The 18883-nt window shown below is 42.3% G+C and overlaps 1 protein-coding gene across 16 annotated transcripts in view; it reads left to right on the top strand.

Moving 5' to 3' along the window:
* EPN1 (epsin 1) overlaps positions 1–18883 on the top strand; it is a 533434-nt gene that overhangs the window by 274068 nt on the left and 240483 nt on the right. The gene's annotated exons all lie outside the window — the stretch shown is intronic.

Here is an 18883-nt window from a genome sequence, read left to right on the forward strand (position 1 = left end):
TATACTGAGATTAATAGGTCTACGATGTTGTCGCCTTGCTTTCCTCGCGCTCCAATTCTTGGAAAATGAAATGTATGCTAAATCTATAGCCTGTTTCCTGATGTTTTTGTGTCAAACATCGGTCAAACTTTGGCTAATTTCTGATGTACTGGCAATTTAATCTGAAGTATTTTGTTTTAATCCACCTTTTTTAAATATTATTCGAATTCGCAATTCACTGACTGTACTGATTGTATTTATTAATTGTACATGTTTTATCTGTACTTTAATGGTTTTTCTACAGAATTATGGAAACCGAATAAAGGAATTTGATTTGCATTATGTGGACCGAATAAGACGTTTACGTAACACAAAAGTTATTGGTCTACTTGGAGTATACTGATCTTTGTAAAAACCAGATCTAAAGTGAACATAACCATATGCATTGTGTTATATATTAAGGCTTTTTGTGAAAGCATAAAATGAACTCTGTAAATCCTACAGGCTCATTGTACACATTAAAAACTGTCTCATGGTGGCATTCCTTAGCCACATCCATTTATTGATATTTTCAGGGTAGCCACATCCACTTATTGATATTTGCCAGGTAGTTATCTGCTCAAAATTTAATGAAACATTACTGTGACGTTCATGCAGAAAAGGATGCCCAAGTTTGTGAGTCATGAACATCATTTGCTACAACTGCTTCCACTTTCCATCCATCTCCGCCTTAAGCGGGTGGTGCACAGCTTTTAAGTCATTGCACAGACTGTGCTATACAACACATGCTGCCAACAAAAAAGTTTACTTACCTGTAACTGTTTGTAGCTTGTCATGTTGCAGATTCCACCTGCACTACCTACCTTTTTGTGGATGGAAAGTAAGATAATGTATAGCTTTTTTCACAAAGCATTCATACTCTACTTAACATGCACTAGCAGACACACCTATTTTGTTACGGAAAAATATAGTAATCTAAGCAGGAGTCGAAGGATATAAAGATGAAAAGGTAAAGTCTAGCTACACACTGTAAGGTAAAGTTTTGCACTGAGGTAGGAAGCAATAATACTGAGATGATTTATACCAGCAAGTGCACCCCTACCTGCAGGACCAGTCTTTTTTGTCACTTTTTAAGGCTTGTTGTACAGTGTATTCTGCTCATTCCGATCTGTTTCCTTGTCTGAACGTTTGTTGATTGTCTTAGGCGCTATGCCTTTTTAAGGATGATACATTACGTCCTTTTCGTAGTTCAATTGTATAATGTTTTGGCTAGTAAGGTAATGGTTTACATTCTGATAAATGTCTTCTTTACGTTGGGAAGTATATGATTTCTTATGTTATAGTGCCTAGTTCAAAAGGAAAGGATATGTAATAGGACTCTTCAGTCTGCTTTTTTTCTGTAATTCTGGTGTTGATATTGAATCTATGCATATAAAACAAAGATTTTAGGTAGGACATCTAGGGTTGTAGAGAGCATGGGCTGCTGAGCATTCTCTTCAGAGAACACTTTTTATACTTCTTACATACCAAGCTTTTGCCTAGTGCTACATATATAATGCTGTGTTTAGAAGCAGTGCGATTGAACTACATGATTTATCCAGTTAATTGTTACAAGATGGGCTTCAGTTCACTGGATATCTCATTGTGGCTTTTCAAAACCATGCCACTGTCTGCTTCTAGGTGAGAATTCTGACTATGCTAGCAATCTGTAAAGGATTATCCCATAGGATAATAAACTATTAACTGTGGCTTTTGGAATATCCAGGACCTTTTCTTTGATATGATCCACATTGCACAGTAAATCTTCTAATCACTTTTGTAACAATTTGGGTCTGTTGCTAGTTGCATTCATCTGCATTGTATGGATTATCCTGATTTGGCAACCAAGGTGTTCAAATGTAGAGACAAGAAGTTGTCGCTTTCGAAGCTTGTTCACCTTGCTTAAAATATATGTATTTTTTAATGCTATACTTAATGGGCTTGATTAAGTATCTTTGGCATATTAATATTGGGCCAGTTTTCTGTAAATGTTGACATTTCATTTCAGTCAGTCAAACCACTTTTATTCGATTATTTAAAATCACAAAAAGTACAATACACATTTAAAAATAGGACAATCCTATCAAATATGTAAAACATAATGGGCACAAATACATATTTCATTCAAGGTAAAAACAGTCAATGGAAAAATATATAATTTCAAACAGGATTTATCAAAGAAAGTCTCTCTTTTTTTTTTTAAAGTCGTACAGCTGCAACAAGAAAGCTAGCGATGTTCAAAATGTCCCAGGTGTTGCTAAGCATTTGTAAATAAAGAAGAGCTGGCTTGACCTGTAGGAAACCCTTGCCCTTCAAAAGAGGTACTAGAAACCTCCTTTGTATTTCTGCATAAAAGTCGCAAAACGTCATAAAATGCAATGTATACTGTGAAGAAGAATTATCACACTGACATGTTAGGTGTGCGATCTGTTATTATTTAAAAAAAAATTAATTTTTAAATGTCGAAATTCCGTGATGACTGTGATTTCATCAGCTAATGTCATAAGTTATAATTAATGTGCTTACCCTAAATAAGGGGCTTAGAGCCTGTAATGATAGAAATAAGGGTCCCATTCATTTAATTGTCCATACTCCACCAGGCTAATCAATTATATTGTTCTGGACCTTTAGTTATGGCCGTACCTGGAGGACATGTTAGTAGTGCCATGCCAGGATAGTGATCTTAATGCCCTGGCTCTAAAGCTCAATTTAAATGTTCAAGGTAGAATTGTTACCACTGGAGAGCTAATGGACATAAGATTGAGAATCACAAGCAAGTGTAAGGTCAAATGTTGCAGCTTTGATAACTTGCAAGGAGGCCCTTAGCAAGATTTTCAGTTTAGTGGCAGATGTCTTGGGGGAAATGGCGTCCCTGCTCTCGATAGTGGACCTTGAAGAATTGCTGGGGGTATTTTATGAGATCTGTATAGGGCTGTTAGGAAAATTGAGGAACCTTTTTGTTCGAGGCATATGGGCTGCAGATGGTACATTTATGAATAGATCGCCATCTGGTGTTGGGCCGGGATGATTGCACTTGTTTTTCTCTTGGAGAAGTCTTTTGTAGTCACGAGGCTGGTGACGCCTCCCTTGGGTGATAGTGCGCATGGGCATCGACTCCATCCTTAGATTGTTTTTTTCCGCCATCGGGTTCGGATGAGGATCGAAGCGCTCCGGATCGACTTCGAGAAAAAAGTTATATTTCGGCGCGTATTCCCTTTCCAATTAGACGGTGCAGTTCATTCCCATTTCGACGCGCTTCGACTTCGACACCAAGGATTTTCAACTCTACGTCGACGAGACCGGGAGGCCTATCTCGACGTACTCCAGCCCGGAGTCCATGGAAAGGACTCCATTTAAAAAATGTCCAACGTGTGGTGCTAAATTCCCAAACAAGGACCTACACGAGGTGTGCAACCTCTGTTTATCACCTGACCACAAATCCAGGGACTGTGAAGCCTGGGCGGCTTTCTCCTCCAAGTCGACGATTAGAAACAGTCGAGCCCGAAGACACGAGGTGTTGAGGATGGAGTCAGATGCAATCCCAGAACTGTTCGAGGTCCAACACCCCGAAGAGGAAGAAGAAGAGGAGGACAGGTCGGGGTCAGAAGCGGACGAGTCTGATGTCGAAGAAGTCGACATTCATCAAACCGTGAGTGACGACGTCCCTTTGCCAAAAAACCGACCTCGATTGGTGTTGACCCCGACTTCTAGCCCGGTCAGACAACCGAAAAAAGTTTACGACGCCACGCCTTCGGGCTCGGCAACGAAACCGAAACACTCGGCCTCCCACCATGTCGGATCCGAGAAACGGTCGACATCGACACCGAAGCTCCATACTAAAGAGAGCTTGCAGTCGAAACATTCCATGTCGAAACTGAAACATGCTTCGACGTCGAAGACTCTCTCGACACCGAAACAATCGGACTCGAGCAAACTCTCGGTGCCGAAAACACATAACACCGAGACAAAGAAGCAAAAGCACCTTTCGGACCCAAAGACTTCGGTACCGACACAGGAGCAACAAACAGATCCAAAACAAAAGACTTTGTTCATTGATCCACAAACTGGCAAGGTGGTGACAAAACTACCTAAAAAGAGGAAGACTCAACCATTAGAGGAGAAAGCTCCTCGTCCTAAGAAGAGAACAATGGGGACAAATACAACTCCTCCCCTTTCTCCACAGCCTATGGACACACCCTTTTCTCCTCTTCCTCATACTCTGCCAGCTATCCCTCGACCTTCTACACCACGCCCATCTACACCTCAAACAGATGTAGAAAGTGACACAGGGGATGTGGACCTTCCTAGGGAGGATAACAATACTATCCCAGAAGACACAGACCCATGGGAAGATTATGACGCAGTGTCAGATAATGATAATGACCCTGACCTGTATCCCTCAAAACCCTCTCCCCCTGATGATAATTCAGGTTTTGCACAATTAATTAATAGGGCAGCAAAATACCACAAGGTAGATTTACATACGGAACCTCAGATAGAAGATTTCCTTTTAGAAACACTACCTGCTGCACAAAAATCATCAGGGACCCTACCAATGCTTAAAGGTCTCCTCACTCACACATCAGACATATTTAAAGATCCTGTGAGGGCTAGGGTGTTAAACCCAAGAATTCACAAAAAGTATAAGGCAGCCCCAAAAGACCCAGTATTTATTAAGGGGCAAATACCTCTGGACTCGCTAGTAGTCTCAAACGCTCGTAAGAGGGCAAACTCACTAACAGCAGGAGAAGCTTCACCTCCTGCAAAGGAGTCCAAGTTAATAGATGCCTCTGGCAAAAGAGTAGCATCCCAAGCAGCAAACAGCTGGCGCATAGCAAATACTCAAGCGCTACGTGCACGTTATGATAGAGCTCATTATGATGAGTTAGAAAAACTCATTACACATCTCCCTAAGGAACATCAAAAAAGGGCAGATCAGCTGATACAAGAAGGGAAGATAATAACCAACACTTCCATTAAGTGCGCCTTAGACGCAGCAGACACTGTGGCAAGATCTATAAACACCAGTATCATGTTAAGAAGACATGCATGGCTCAGAGTCTCAGGGTTCAAACAGGAGGTACAAACTTCTTTATTGAACCAGCCTTTTGATGGGAAAACACTCTTCGGCTCAGGTACAGATGAGGCGTTAGAAAAAATGAAAAAGGCCACCAAAATGTTTAAGTCAATGGGAGCATTACAACAGCCATCTCAGAGGGGTTCCTTTCGTAGGTCCACCTATAGGGGCGGATCAAAGAATACAGGCACAAGCCAGCAATCAACCTCTTTTACACCAACATCACCTAGAGGTAATTCCAGTGGCAGTTACAGAGGTAACAACAACAAGGGTAGAGGTCGCGGAAACTACAACAACGGCAACTCTCCTACCCCAAAACAGTGACTTCATACAGCTCCCCCCAGACCATGCAACACCGGTCGGGGGACGCCTATCACAGTTCCTACCTGTCTGGGAAAACATCACATCAGACAGGTGGGTGAGACAAATTATCCAACATGGTTATTGCCTAGAACTCACAAATACCCCACCAAACATTCCCCCCAGACAGCGTCTAATGAGTCAGGATCATCTGACATTAAAACAGGAGGTACTATCAATGCTACAAAAGCATGCGATAGAAAAGGTTCCACAACATCAAACGGGAACAGGAGTATACTCTCTATACTTCCTAATTCCCAAAAAAGACGGATCTCTAAGGCCAATACTGGACCTCAGACCTCTCAATGCATACATAAATTCGGAACATTTCCACATGGTCACGCTCCAACAGGTACTTCCTTTACTGAAGAAAGGGGACTTTCTTTCTACACTGGATCTAAAAGACGCCTACTTTCATATCCCAATTCACAAAGCCCACAGAAAATACCTCAGGTTTGTAGTAGAAGGACAATATTATCAGTTCAAAGTCCTTCCATTTGGAGTCACAACAGCACCAAGGGTGTTCACAAAATGCCTAGCAGTGGTTGCAGCACACCTAAGAAGACAGCAAATACATGTCTTCCCTTACTTGGACGACTGGCTAATAAAAGCCAAGTCACAAAAGGAATGTCTTCAAAACACACAAAGGACAATTCAACTGCTGCACCAGCTAGGGTTTACGGTGAACTACACAAAGTCCCACCTGCAACCAGACCAGGTTCAACAATATCTAGGGGCTACTATAAATACAGAAAAAGCCAGAGTATACCCCAATCCAGTCAGGATTCAGACAATGCTCACATTAATTCAAAGACTTCAACCGCAACACTCATTAACAGCTCGAGTGTTCATGCAGTTGTTAGGGATGATGTCCTCTTGCATACTGTTAATCCCATATGCCAGACTACAAATGCGTCCGCTTCAGGAATGTCTAGCAACACAGTGGAATCGGGCTCAAGGTCAGATTACAGATCTGGTGTTGGTAGACGACCGCACGCATCGCTCTCTGAAGTGGTAGAATACAACAAACATTTACAAAGGGCGGTCGTTCCTAGAACCAATTCCACAAGTGGTGCTAACAGCGGATGCATCGCTCACCGGATGGGGAGCTCATATGGACAGATACACAGTACAAGGGAGATGGAGTGTACAGCAAAAAAGACTGCTCATAAATCATATAGAACTATTGGCAGTGTTCCTAGCATTAAAAGCTTTTCAAATGCATATTCTCAACAAAGCAGTCCTGGTCAGAACAGACAACATGACAGCAATGTATTGTATTCAAAAACAGGGGGGGGCACACTCTCTCCAACTATCCAGACTAGCACAGGAAATTTGGAGATGGGCCATTCCTCAAAACATCTATCTGTTAGCCGAACACCTACCAGGAGTTCAAAATCAGATAGCAGACATCTTAAGCAGAGAGTCAGAACAGATACACGAATGGGAACTGCACAACCAAATACTGCAGCCATTCTTCCAAAGATGGGGACAACCGGAGATAGATGTCTTTGCCACTCAGAACGCAAAATGCCAAAGCTTCGCATCCAGGTACTCACACCACCTGTCACAGGGCAATGCATTATGGATAAATTGGTCCAACAAATTTGCATATTCTTTTCCCCCTCTCCCACTAATTCCATTAGTGGTTCGAAAACTGCAACAGCATTCAATGACCATGATACTAGTAGCACCCACGTGGGCACGGCAGCCGTGGTTCACCACGCTCCTACAACTCTCACAGGCGCCACACCAAAAATTAAGAATCTCACCCATGCACCTTACACAGAACCATGGAGAAATAATGCACCCAGATCTCAAACAACTGAACCTAGCGATCTGGCTCCTGAGATCATAGAATTTGGATATTTAAATTTACCTCCAAACTGTATGGAAATTATTAAGCAAGCAAGACGTCCCACCACCAGAGCCTGCTATGCAGCAAAGTGGAAAAGGTTTGCTGTATACTGTAACAGTAACAACATCAACCCTCTGGACGCATCTACACAAAATATTATTTGCTACTTACTACACTTACAGCAATGTAACCTTGCTTACACCTCCATTAGAGTACATCTTGCAGCTATAGCAGCATACTTGCAAAACAGGTAACATCTATCCCTGTTTAGGGTACCCGCAATTAAGACTTTCATGGAAGGCCTCAAAAGAGTTATTCCACCAAGACTACCACCTTCCCCTGTCTGGAACCTCAACATAGTACTCACCAGACTAATGGGACCACCTTTTGAACCTATGCATAGGTGTGAAATACAATTTCTTACATGGAAGGTGGCTTTCCTTATAGCCATTACCTCCCTCAGAAGAGTGAGTGAGTGACAGGCATTCACAATACAAGAACCATTTCTACAATTACACCAGAAAAAAAGTGGTTCTTAGAACAAACCCAAAGTTTTTGCCTAAAGTAATTTCAGCATTCCACATCAATCAACCAGTGGAACTACCAGTTTTCTTTCCAAAGCCACAAACGGTAGCAGAGAGGGCCCTACATACACTAGATGTCAAAAGGGCAATATTATATTACATAGAAAGAACACAAACTTTCAGGAAAACCAAACAACTATTTGTAGCGTTTTCCCCAACACACAAAGGCAACCCTATCTCTAAGCAGGGATTGCCAGGTGGATCGTAAAATGTATACAAATATGTTACATAAAAGCAAAAAGAACACTAACTGTTCCCCCTAGATCTCATTCCACACGCAAACTAGGGGCATCTATGGCATTCTTAGGGAACATTCCCCTAGATGACATATGCAAAGCAGCAACTTGGTCTACACCACATACCTTCACAAAACACTACTGTGTTCACGTGCAGGCAACACAACAAGCAAGGGTGGGCCAGGCTGTATTAAAAGCTTTATTTCAAACTGTTGCAACAGACACGGGTGACCACCGCTAGGGAGAAACGGAATATGCTACTCACCAGTATGCATCTGTTCTTAGCATAGAGGGCTGCAGAGTGGTACATGCCCTCCCTGCCTCCCCGGAAACCTGTGTCTGTTCCAACATTATCTTATTTAGATACACTTACATGGGCATCTCTTTCTGCATTCTGTGATACTACTCCATCTAACCCTACTATGGCAAAACAATCTAAGGATGGAGCGGATGCCCATGCGCACTATCACCCAAGGGAAGAGTCACCAGCCTCGTGACTACAAAAGACTTCTCCAAGAGAAAAACAAGTGCAATCATCCGGGCCCAACACCAGATGGCGATCTATTCATAAATGTACCACTCTGCAGCCCTCTATGCCAAGAACAGATGCATACTGGTAAGTAGCATATTCCTTTTTTGTTGAGACCAGGCGAGTGCTGAAGAGGTATCATTAAGGGATGCAAAGACCAAATTGGTTGAAGCAATAAAAAAACAAGACAAGACCCTGATCCAGGCATCTAGGGGTACCCATAAAAGGCCCTCTTAGATGCCAAAAAAGAATGGGAGCAGGATAGGTAGGAGAGCCTCTTAGTCGCTGCCAAATGCAAAGATCACCATACATTCTGGAATATAGTATCCTCTGGCAGGGAAGGGTTTAGGTCAGTAGAAGTTAACATCTCAGCCTGACTTGACTGTGCCGTTCCCTGTAAGTAGGGGGTTGAAGTAGAGATGTGTGCTCGCCCTGCCTGACGCTTTTCTCCCACTTGTAAATGGGCTCATAGACTTCCTGGGACAGAATGATAATGACGACCTTAGGCCGGAAAACATGAGGATCCCTGCCTTCATGTTTGCTGATGATACATTTTTATTGTCTAAATCACCCAGGGGCCTTCACGAACTCCTGGACCGCTTTGAACACTTTTGTAGGGTGTGGGGCCTTAAAATCAACGTGGGTAAGACATCGTTCTAAATCCAGGGCACTCCCCTAGGGCTAATCTGATACTAGCAGGTACTCTTCTAGAAAGAGTTCATGTCTTTACTTATCTGAACAGAACACTAACTGAATAATAATAATAATCCACATTTGTAAAGCGCACAATCACCCGTAAGGGTCTCTAGGCGCTGGGGGCCGTCGGGAAGATTAAGCAAGCTATTGCCCAGAGTCACATGGTGCTGGGCTAATCTGCTGCCGGAGCCGGGGATCGAACCGTGATCCCCAGATTCCGGAGTCAGTCGCCCTGGCCGCGGCGCCACACCTCTTCCCTACTGAACATCTGGGGTGGCAGGCACACATTACACAGTGCAAGATAAGGCTAGAGCAAGTTGCAGGAGGTATATCGAAGATGGCCCATAGTTCGCAGTTTTGACCATCCCAGCCAGGCCTATTGTTATTCCAGCTGCAAACCCTGGGGCAGCATCTTATGGCCAGAGCAGTGGGGTCATTTGGATGCATCTGCACTAGATTTAGTTGGAAAATGGTTCTTTCATCAGCTAGTAGGTGTTCCTATAAACATTCCGCTACTTCCCCTAAGACTTGATCTTGGGTTGAGAGTACTATCACACAGACTCTGGCTATGCCCTATCTATTATTGGATGAGGATCTGGGCTATCAGTAGTGGCCTGGGTTAGAAGAAATACCTAGTCATATGGGCTCCTGTAAAATACCCCGGGCCAAGTACTTGAAATCCACTCTGGTAGCGATAGGGCTCACAATCTTGTGGGAGATATTTAAGAACAGCATTAAAAAAAGCTTTCTGGCAGCACATAGACTCCACATTACATTCCCAGGCACACCAAGGTTCCCTGACCAATGCATTTCTCACAGTCAAAGTATTTTAGCGGACAAGACTTCCTGGACGTGATTGAACCTTCCTTAGCTAGGCACTTGTTTCTGCAAGTTCTCCATTGGAGTTGACCCATTCACTCCTTAACTGCTAGGTGGGCTAAAGTTCCTAGGGATGAAGTCTGGCAGTGCTTGGCCTGTGGGGTCCCCAAGGCAACCTAAGAAAATGTCCTGTTCTTCTGTCTGGCTCATGAGACTAGTACGCGTTGCTGGATATCACCTTTTTTAAAAGAATTTGGGCACTAGAGTGCATAAAGTTACCCTAACAATAGTAAGAAATGAACTCTGCAACCACTGATCTTTGCACTCGTCCTTTATCTGATGGCCAAGTGGCGAGCTAGGGCAAAAATCTGCGCCTCTTCCGATAAGCAGCCCGATGTATAGTGACGTGAAATATCACACATCTTTATGCTTAGGCATCTCCTGTTCTGATTTTGGAAGCTCACCTGACTGCCGCTGCCTACCCTTATCTCTGCCAATGGGACTGTGAATGTATATCCTTTAACCAATCTCAATTGCTGTTTATATTGTTATTTGGCTGTAATAATATGAGCTGGTATTTTTATTTGTATATTTAACATTTTAATCTATTAATATTTTTAATGTATTTTATGTGCTTTTATAGCTAGGAACTGAAATAAAGGTTGAACTCATAAGCAGTACATGGCGGGGCAAGTTATTACTTGAACTGCAGAGCTTATTTTTCATTTTATTTAAGTTAAAAACATTATTTTTGTCACTGACACATTCACCTACCTATAACGTCACTTAAAAATTTACTTTGTTTCAGAGAGTCCTCCTTATTATTGGTATTTTTTTTTTTAATATCCTGGTAGAGGGAGTTAGGGGGGATAGGCACATCTTCAATTTTTCATAATTATGGGGCGGGCGTGCTTGGGGGTACCCCATCAATGGGACATAATGTTGAGCTGTCCCGGTCCCACATCCGCAGGACAGGGACCAACAATAAGGACCTTGAGAGTGAGCTTTGTGCGTACTCCCTATCCCCCGTGCCTGTGGGGTTGAAAGCGCACTTGTTTTAAGGATCCTCCCAGCGCAGGCAGAAAGGCCCTGTGGATCCTGCTTTCGCCTGCTGTTATAGCGCCAGTGGTAGCACAGAAGATGCCAGCTAAATCGGAGCATTTTAAACCCCCCAAAAACACTGTAATGCACCAGTTATAGTTCACTGAACTAACTAGGACTGGCGCACCCGCCATGGACTGCTTATGACCTCACATATTACATCACTGATGACATGTTCCATAAAATCATTGACGCTACCGGAGTGTAGAACCTGCGAGACAAACCGCTCGCTGGACACGAATTAGGCTGTGTTTGCGGTGTACTGCCTCTGGAATGTAGGTCGCAGCGTCAGGCCAGAGGCCAACCCCTTTTGCCAACCTCACACCATGCACGGCATGGGGTTGGCGGGCAGGACTGTGTGAGGCGGTGGTTGGCTTTAAGTATGATAATAAAATATTACTTTTTTGTTTGAAACTACAAATTCACAGAAAAAACAACAAAGGTTTGAGTGACGTTATAGTTGGGTGAAAATTTCAGTGACAATGTAACGTCTTAAACTCCCCCCAAAAAAAACAGAAATTCACCACTTATAGGTATCTGAAGTAATTATAACTTGTGCCTTAAGTAACTCGAGCTTGCTGCTTCACCTTGCACAGCGAATGACCCCACATTTTAAATCACTGACATGTTCTATATAATTGATAACCTCACTGCAACATTTGAAATGACATTATTAATGGCAAAACTGTGCATGGCAGTGGCACGAGTTATATTTACAGGAGTGTTTACCACTATTAAAAAAAACACGTATTTACATACATGTATAAAAAGTGTGTGTGTGTATATATATATATATATATATATATATATATATATTCCCCCCCACACACACACAATAGGTTCAGCACTATACAATATATCATGGTAATCAAAACAGTATCTGTGTGCACATTGAAAAACTTGCGTTATAGTGCTGAACCTATTGTGTTCTTGTATGATTAGGATTTTTTTCCTGGTTTAGGAGTATAGAAGGGTGTACTCCATGGTTCTTTGCACTGTTAATCACTGCTCACATACTGTATTGTCAGGTGCGGAGTGTTATAAGCCTCAACCCTCAGGTTGTTGATAAATATATGTGTGTGTGTGTGTGTGTGTGTGTGTGTGTGTGTGTGTGTGTCTCTATGTGTAAACAATGCGATGTTACAACGGACATTCATCTTCCATGATCTGCAACCCCTCAAAATGAAAGGAAGAGCTCTTTAGAATAAAAATTTGTGAAAGAATGCCAAATATTCAAGACAAGAACAATGGAATACTCTCTTACTTTTAGGAGTATTAAATACTATTAAAGGAACTGTTCAGGGTACTGGTGTTCCAAATGTGTTTCCATGTACCCATCAGCGAGACAGGATGTGCTCTGTAGATTTAAAGACACTTGAAAATGCCAGTCACTGCAAAGATGCACAATATGTCTGAAGTTCATAGTTCAAAATGTGTGAGCAGTAATTGACTCCAGTCATCTGATTCCAGGATGGATGGCAGGTGTCTTTACATAACCTATCTCTCTTTATTCAGCTTAAGTTGAGGCAGCTTGCTGCTCTATTCAGCATTCATGAGTATTAGCCCAGATCTCATGACAGAAAGGAGCTTCTAAGGAAGTGGTACAGAGGAAATAGACAATGGGTACTTTACTGTGTTAGTTATTCCGAAGAAGTATTTAAAAGTAGTCTCATCACTGACATCTGTGATTATGAGGTAACTAGATACTACATCTGGTGTGGTATGCTGAATTAAAATAAGTTTATAAACGGTTGCTAGTCAGTCCTCAAGAAGGCATTGACACTTTGCCAGGTCTGGAGAAAACATTGGCACTGGCAGGACAGGCTTAACAGAGGTGATGTGTGTGTTGGAAGGCAGGAGGAGAAGTAGTTTTCTGTTGATTACTTCCATTTTCATCTTGTCACCTGAAGCCGGAAACTTCATCTATTACCTAATGCCTCTTACTTTTGACTCTGGTGGGGAACTCGGCAGGAGGCATGATGTGCCCTTCCTGAAATGACAAGTCCCCCTAGAGAGTATAACTTATTTAACCATACTACCCATATGGTGTGCAAGTGTAACAGGAGTAGGCTCTCAAAAAGCAGCCAATCAAGAAAGATACCTGATCATTCCTTTAAAAAGAAGTAATTATTTGCTGTATAGCACAGTCGGTAAGCTAGAAGTATAGAATCTCCCCAGTCTACCTGCCCACTCCCAGGTCTTCCAAAATACCTGGGATTGACACTCAGGTGAGGGCTGCCAAACCTCCCTTAGAACACTTCACAATCACACAAATTAATATTGACCCAATGAACAATAAAATAGCATCGGACCTCAAGCGGAGGAATTCATTACATCTGACCATCATAGGGAGAATCAACGTCCTCAAGATGGTAATGCTTCCCAAGATGATATACCTATTTAGGGCACCCCCAGTGGAAATTGAAGGGTCAATAATCAAAACACTGGATTCTATATTTAGTAATTTTATTTGGCAATATGGTGAGATCAGGAGATCCTTGAAACTTCTTACTTTGCCTCAAAAACGGGGTGGTTGGCTGCTCCTCATCTCACTTTTTACCACTGGGCAGCGTTACTGCAATATATGAATATACTTTTTTTTTTATTTTTTAGAGATGATAGAGACAGAGCTGTAGGTGCTGAGGGTCTCCCAACAATTTGAGTTGGCACTTGGGGAAGGTGTTCGAGCGCTGTTACTTTGCCTGCTTGAACCCAGCTATTTTAAAAAGGTACCATTTAAAATCATTAGGAATGCCTGGAAAACTTGGGAAAAATCCCAAAACACTTGAGCATTGAAAAATGTACAAGGTATACACCTATTTAGCGGTCGTCCCTTTTCCCCCCGCCTTTCTATGATGCTATTGGGAAACAATGGGAACAGCTTGGTTTAAGGATACTTGGAGATATACAGGCAACAGACCAACTACATCTTTTTCCCGACTTGCAGAAAGAGTATGGAATCCCCAACACGCATTATTTTCAATATCTACAAAGTAATGGATTCTTTGGTAAACCGAGACGGGCGATATGGCAAAGATTCCATTGCTTGAGACCCTGGGGGAGATCAGTTTGTAAAATAAAACCCTTATATGGTATTATGATGGAGGTAGCCCCCGATGACATGGAGAAAACGGAGATGAAATGGGCCAGCAGATTAGAGAATGAAGATATAGATATGTCATTGGTGCTGGCCAAAAGAACATTTTTATCAGCTAACCTAAAGGCGCAACACTTCAAGACCATTTTTAACCTATATTATACTCCTGCCAAATCATTCAATTGGGGAAAAAGGAAGGATGATAAATGCCCCAGGTGTGGGATTGGATACAGAGGTGATACATATGTTTTACAGCTGCTCCAAGTTTGGCCTGTTAAAAAGGGAATTGGAAACATTTTGGGAGAAGATATTAGGAAGAAGTGTTGGCCTAACTCCTTTGCTTATGATGGTGGGGCATGACAATAGTATAGTGCTGGACCGAGGCCAGATCGGTTTTGTATTCATTTCAGTTACGGTTATCAGGCTAATAATCGCAACTAGATGAAAGTACTCTGAGCCCTCTGGGTTCCATGAGTGGCTGGCCCGTTCAGTCGCCATTTATAAATTGGAACAATCACTTTACGAATGTAAGGGTCATCAGGCTAAAAGATGGGGGAAGAAACCTTGGTTCCCATTAACAAACTGGCTGCTTGGGGTAGGGTAAATGTGCCAGGAACACGAGAAACTGGAAAACAATGAATTTTGTATTTGTTCGATCTGTCATTATCTGATTTTCTTTTTAACCCTTTTCCTGCTGCCGTTGACAGTCGCGAGCACTACCTTCGTAGTGCTACGCACATCCAATGGCCGACGCGGCCCCACCCGCGCACGGAAACGCCCGCACCGCGGCGGAATTACCGTCGCGGTTAACGGGTTAAAATAAGATATGAATTACGATGTAATTGACATTGTACAGTGAATAATCAGTGGGTGTAATTATGTGTAATACCTTTGAGATAATATAAAAATATAAAAAACCTACAAATAAAAAAAAAACAAGAGAACCCTTCACAATACATTAAAGTTCTTTCTCCAGTACGCAGCAATAACTGGACAACTCCAGACCATGTGAAAAAAAATTGCCTCACTCCTCTGGATAACAGAAACATGTAGGTGTGAAGAGTTTATTTGCATGCCATAAGTGTAGGGATGTAAGTTGGAACATATGTAATTAGTTCCATTGGATGAGGCGAAGTCTTGAGGAGATGACTAGCATTCTGAGGCATACATGCATCCCTCCAACCTCCATCATCAATCAGTCCCTTCCAGAATTTCCATCTCATTCTCAGGGTCTGAAAAGATCCGGCCAGTGTATCGCCAGTGATTCATATATTTGTGAAACCACTTCCTTTCCCAAGGGTCTTGACAGGACCTTTGCTTCCATTGTATTACATTCAGGTAGTGTTTCAAGAGAGTCACGATGGGACAAAAGTGTGTGATGTGCTTGTAGGTATCAAAATTACGATTTGTGTAGGTCGAATTCTTGATGTAGGTCTATTAAGGATTTTGTCTCATATGCCACAGGACACCCAATTTTGCTTGTCAGTGGCGATTGGGTAGTATTCTGACGAGCGCAACAGAGTTCAAGGGAGATATTTGCATGAGGGAGACAGCTGCCAAAAAATTGACTCTCAAGCAATGCTTAACTGAAAAGAAAAAAGCGCTTGAAAAGGAAACAGTGGAATGCCAGAGCGCAGTCAATCGAGTGATCGTAAAGAGGAAATGCTCTGTGGTAGGCGTAAACACAAGATCAACAAGCTGGGACATAAATAGGTAGGCACATGGGTGACAGGAAAGCCAACCACTGTTAAGCAGTTGGCGGGCTCCAAGCCAGTGTGTGGTTTTGGGAAGCACACAGGATGTCTTGTAACAGACAGCACATGTGATGTATAGTAGTAGGCTTTACCTAAAAAGCCTCTCACACCACCTTTATTGGCATGAGCTGGAAATAAATTATAGACCTCACTCATTTAAGATACTCTTCTCGCTTTTTCGAGCACATTTAACCTCCCTTAAATAGCAAGCTGCTAATAGGAAATCTGCTGTTGCACATTTGCCACCACCACCTACCTGGCCGCTGCAGCCTGTAGTATTGACCTCCGTGATAGCATTGCTCTGTCCACCCTGGTCATTCTAGTCTTGGTTTTCCCTTCTCATTCCCAACTCTGACCCAGACATCTCCATTTTATCTAGGTTTTGCATTATGGCATTTTGCACCCCCAGTGTATTTCTCTGGCTCTGTAGTAATTTAGAAGTTGCATTGTTGTTGTCCTTTTCCTCTGTTTTTCTTCATCATTGTATGAGACTGGAAACAATCCTTCCTCCCCCTTCTGTGATTGATTGTTTCCCCTAGTATTTATTAGTCAGTGTATGTATCTTTGCTTGGTTCTTGTTGGGACCGAACTGTTGACCATTCATTGGGTAATACCGTCCTCTGCCAACCATTCGCTCCACCTGCTAGTCTGCACTCAGATTCTAATGGTGTCAGCCCCTGTCAACAAAGCACACTTTAGTGATTGGCTGGATAGGCGACCCATCACAGCTGTTCCTGCATACTTTATAGACTGCAAGCACAAGGTGCGCCACTTTAACTGGTAGCTCTCTCTAACTGAAAGCCTTACTTGGTCTGTGCTCTTGTGTCCCTCCATTTAGAGTTGGGATGCTCCCCACAACTAATGTTTCGGGATTGTGCTTTACATAAGCAGTCTCTCCACCCTCCAAGTTGGTTCAGCCCCCTCCTATGATGCAATAAACAAATAATAAATAAATAACGGGCAGATAAAGGAAAAAGGGCTGCTCTAGGAATCCCACAAAACGTTATAAAGTGTGCCAGCAGTTTTTTCCCGCAAACTGGGATTGAATCCCCAGTTGGGCACTTGACATGCAATATGTGGCTATGGGCAAATCACTTGACCTCCCTATGCCTGTTACTGTATAATTAATGAAAATTATCAAATTCAGTACTGTATCCTTCCCACCCCATCACATTCTGCCAAGAGTAATCCTGTCTCACCCAAACCTACACAGCCTGCACACTGTTCTGTGTACAGCGGTTTGTTATTGACATTCTGCAGCTACGAGTCAGTTTCTATAACGTGATTTATTATTCCTGGTAGGTAGTTCTGGTCTTTCACAGGTACCCACATAAAAATCTTTACTACATGCGGGAAAGCCGGAAACACTTCTTGTATATCTATGGGGGCAGTGCATCATAGACTTTTTAGCATAACTTTATATCTCCGTGAACTAAGAAATATCTGTTTTGACTGACCAAAGAGAATTTGCTTTCAAATTGTAATATTGGTGCCAATATAAGAGCACTCCCCAACAAGGATAAACGGCTAGCGACTGATAAGGAGTATATTGTTTAACGGCTAGAGAGCAAAGAAACGGAGATAAGAAGGAAGAATAAGTGTTGGTAAATATATTGCTGTACTGGCAGTCATAAAAACAATTTGCTTTTGATATTTTGAATAGCTCACTGGCTTTACGTGAATATGCATGACAGTTCATGTTAACAGGTGAGAATATGAAAGAATCCGAAAGGGAGAGGGTAGGAAAGAGGTAGTAAGCAGCAGTTTTACAGACCGTATCTGTGAATTAATGGTGACTTGATGGTTAAGTTTCAATGCCTTATAATTGGAAGGCTTCACCTTACCTTTTCATGAGCTTACTCCTGTATCTACAAATGTAGTTAAGTTGTTAGCCCGCTCTTATTAGTCATGGGAATAGGACAGACTCAATCTTCCATGCTCACTGTATAACATTCACCAGCGTTTTTCTTTCTTTCCCGCAGTTTCATCACATACAGCACTAAATGGGAATTATAGTAGCATATACATGAATGTCAAAATAACTAAATAGTATTATTCTTAAACCGGTACTTAATTTGTAGCCAATGTACTCATTTGTACAATGACTTTTTTTAAGGCAGAACAGGGAGAAATTAGCATTACAGGAAGGATTGGGAAACCTTGACAAAGGATGCAGGGAATGTTGAAAAAACTGGAATAAGAGAGATCGAGACAGGGAAAGCAGGCTGGTGGAGGAATATTCACGTGAGGTGGAGCCCAAGTTAGCCAGTCTCGGTATTCGGCAATACCAGCATTCAACAATGCTAGTGGAAGACTCTTATGAATAAGTTTGCACCGCTGCACTTAATTTAATTAAGCACTGTGTAGAGGTTATTTACCCTAATCAGGGTAAACTGTATACATTGTGTCTGTGCACTTTTTCCCGGGAATAAGTTTATAGAATTGTTGAAAGAGGTGGGCTGTAGTGCAATCAGTGTTACCTTTCTTTTGCGGCAAAAAAACGAGCCTGATCATTTCATACGTTCGCCAAACTGTGCCCCAAGACTTCTTAGTGGGTTAGGTGGTGTTGCACTCCAAAACTGCCTGTGATCTCTCCAGAGATACTGTGGCAGACGAATGCAAATGGAACTTATTTCCATGACCTCTGCATTGCAAGCATATACCTTAACCTACCCCTTATGTTGTGGCCTGGTTTCTGGATGTCTGCCATTTTCTCTTTGCTTTTGGTTTGATTCTCCCATTTGTCAATTTGGT

The sequence above is a fragment of the Lissotriton helveticus genome, chromosome 7 (genome assembly GCF_964261635.1).
Source record: "Lissotriton helveticus chromosome 7, aLisHel1.1, whole genome shotgun sequence".
In the NCBI taxonomy this organism is placed as follows: Eukaryota; Metazoa; Chordata; class Amphibia; order Caudata; family Salamandridae; genus Lissotriton; species Lissotriton helveticus.